Genomic DNA, 3,649 nt, shown 5'->3' with positions numbered 1-3,649 from the left:
CTCTAATTGGGCATGTTATACCTTTTATGTTATATGTTATAGAGTCAATATGTCATCATAAAAGTAAGTTTAATAAACTGATTAAAATTGCGCTCCGTCTCTGAATACGTACCTCTAATACAGAAAATGAGGGCAATGGAACCTTCTGTGACGTAATTGTAGTTAAACCTCTTGAATTCAGGGGAAACACATAAAGAAACTTGACACATAACAGAACTTCCAAAAGTGCAGCCAGCCAATTGTCCCTGAACTGTAACCAGCCTGACCCCCGATAGCATCAGGACGAGGAGTGGTGCGTTCTGCGACGTAGGGCACACAAGTGTGCCGTCAAGACCAGTGTTACACTAGAATGCCAACAAAGGTCTCCAGAGTGTAGCTCATGTGTAAGTAAAACAGACTGCCTCCATTTACCTTTTCTTTCCTTATTTGTGACACTATCAATGTTCTCAATTAACAGTTATAACTGCCGTTTTTCTCGGCTACCTACATGGACTTTACGTTACCTTCAACAGTTTTAACATTTTATCTCCCACCTGTCTTTATCTTCATGCTCGCTCCTGTTCCTCATGGCCTCAGATCTGCTACAGACAGCGTCCCGTCTCTCTGTCTCTTCGAGCTGGTGCTCACATCCGTGCTAGCTTTCTTCAAGGCGCTCCCTTTCCCGCGAGACACCTGGACAACACAACCTCTCCAAGGTGTCGCGATGCCTCCATCAGGAAGCAAAAGTGCGTCTCGAGTCCATTTTAATCTTCAGGCGGTGCGGATACAGACACTTGCCTTACGCCCTTTGTTTCAGCTGCTTGGAACTGCATGCACTTTTGCCATCTCTTTGTAACTCTGGGGAATAATCTTGATCAAAGAAAATCCTCTTGTCTTGGAACGAGACCCGTCCTTGTCCACGCTTGCGTAAAACCACATCTTTCCACGCTGCGTCCAGAAATCTCACGATTATGAGCGGGAGGCGCCGCTGGGTTAACGGCTTGGACAGGAGCGACTTGTGCGCTCTCTCGATCCTATGTCCAGATCTGGTGCAGTGGTCAGTACTTTAGGCAGTAAAGCTTTACGAACTCAACCACACACTCCCTACGCTTCCCTCTGGAATCTAGAAAAATGCGTCCGATTGTTTCTCCGTAAACCTGTTTTGTAAGTCGTCACATGGGCTGATAGCTGTGATTCCGCTGAAGCAGGTATCGCAGCACCCGGTGTTGCCTCCCATTTACCTCCTCAGCCGCAACCACACGGTCTCCAGACGTCAATCCTCCTTGTGTGGTCATTCAGTTGTGTCTTATTTCGGACACCGATGTCTCAGGCGACAAGTGTCTCCTTGGTTTGTTATGGCCTCGGCATTTTCCTGCGCATCTTTCTCATCTCTTTCCAGCATAGGCGTCTCGCCCGCTAGTTTTATCATGTTTTGGGTAACGTTAGCAATTGGTGGGTCCGAGCCGAGCTAAAGCGCTAGCTGGGCTGGCGACTCTTGTGTTTTTCGTCAAATCCTTGGAATTCGCCTGCTTGTTTCCCGATCTAGTCTTTGAAGGGCCATCATTTGTAGTATGTCTTGTATAAATTAGAAGGTGTTTCTTGCTGAAGTTGGCTGTTTTTTAACTTAACTTTAACAGGCCTACGTTTAAGTGTTGCTTCTATCATGACGTCCACGGAAGCCCACACCTCACTTTTTAAATCTCATCAGAGTTCTAGACATCGGGTGCAGCTCGTAGGTGTGCCTACAACAATGCTGCAAAAACCTGCATGATCAGTCAATGGTTTCACAATGTTCTCACTGAACTCCCCTGTCCTTGTGAACAACATGTACATGGAGAATGGTCATAGTTGCCAATATGGCTTAGCATGTCTAAAAGACATTTACAGTCACATAATCACTTATGTACATCAGACAAACTCTTATTCTACTTGAAACTGAACTGAGCAATGATTATTGCCCTGTGGAATTTATTTTCCCAAGGAAGTATTCGGAGAGTCCAGTCCTTATATGCAACAAAACATGACATAACATTTGAAGGGTACCAACAAATTTGGCCACCATATAAACTAGAAATAAATTTAAAAAAATACACGCATGGTCAAAAAAAAGAGCACGAGCAATCCAGGGGCAGTAATTCTATGCCTATAAGGGTATAACATATTTACACCAAGACAAACAAAGCCATTGGCTACAGTACTATTCATAACTTATAAATTTACCAAAAAAAGATGTATGTCACTCCAAAAATGGTGGGTGGTGTGTACATCCTGATCAGATCCAGGACTGGGATGCCTCAGATAGGCCGTTGATGTTGTGACTAGAAACAATGCTCATCAATGGATGTGAAGACATGCCTCATTCATCAGAAACGTCAGGGACGCTTGTAGGGAAGGAGGACAGAGTGCGATTTAGGTGGTGTCGTTTGACAATCAGTATCAGATCAATAAACGTGTGCAGTATGGGGAGTGAACACGGCTAGAGCTAGGTTTATGGTTACTGCCATGTTTCCGGGACAAGTGCGTGATCCATATAATGACATCACCGCAAGCTGGCCTTCTTGTAACGGCAAAGTGGTACTGCACCTACCTTTCAACATGGTCGGCTTACAAAACATGCATTGACGATATGACCGGAGGACCTTACACACACTGGGAGAAGGAGAAAACCATTTATCTGAGAGGGTGGAACACCATGAGATGGTTTCTCAAAGCTAACAAACAGCTTCGTGAAACGCGGTGTTAGAACAGTAAGAACTTAGCAAGGCGAACCTCAGATCGGCAGTCGGCTGCAGTACTTATTTTGGACAGCCCGCTCCCAGCCGCAGACCCTGTTAGAACCACCCTCTTCCGCAAGATTGGGTGAGTCCCACGTAGTCTCGCCTTGCCAGGCCTTCCTCTACAGCGCTGTGGAGGAAAGTCTGTCTAGTCCATACAGCATTCCGGATTGGTTGACAAAAAAAACGTGCTCTTGTTTATTCCAATCTTTAAACCATTAGCAATTGTCTCGGGCGGCGCCAAATGAACACAATGTCGGTGCCTCTGCTAAATGGTTTCAGAAAGGACCTGGTTCTGGTGGAACATGTGTAGTAGTTTTAGTAGTCAACAGAGCACTCGATGGGACAGATAGTCTAGCAGAGCTGTCTGGATTCACCCTGCCGAGATCTGAGGACCAAGGTAAACCATAGTCCTAGATTGGACAGATAGTCTAGCTAGCATGTATGGATTAACCCTGCAGAGGACCTGAGGACCAGGTAACCATAGTCCTCAGAGTGGACAGATAGTCTAGCTAGCGTCTGGATTACCTGCAGATATCTGAGGACCAGGTACCATAGTCCTCAGATTGGAAGCTAGTCTAGCTCACTGTCTTCACTCGAAGAAGTCATCCGTTCTTGGAGCTAAGCACAGCGCTTCTCTTTCAGCAGTTAACTTGTACACATTAGGTTAATTCAAACTACCAGAATGTGTCCCACCGGGATACAGGTAACAGGTTGGAGAAAATTCAGGTGAATTATTACAGACGGAATACCGATGCAACTACAAGCTTCGCCTGCTTACGGTGCCCAGTTATCTCAGCCAGCGGTGTCGCTCGATGCCACTAGCCGGGTTAAGGGACTCGGGGGCGGTGTGCGTGGAAGCGGAAACGTGGACTCAGTGCAGAGATTCGAAGCTA

Source organism: Etheostoma spectabile, unplaced genomic scaffold, assembly GCF_008692095.1.
Source record: "Etheostoma spectabile isolate EspeVRDwgs_2016 unplaced genomic scaffold, UIUC_Espe_1.0 scaffold340, whole genome shotgun sequence".
Lineage (NCBI taxonomy): Eukaryota > Metazoa > Chordata > Actinopteri > Perciformes > Percidae > Etheostoma > Etheostoma spectabile.
This window is presented reverse-complemented; position numbering follows the sequence as displayed.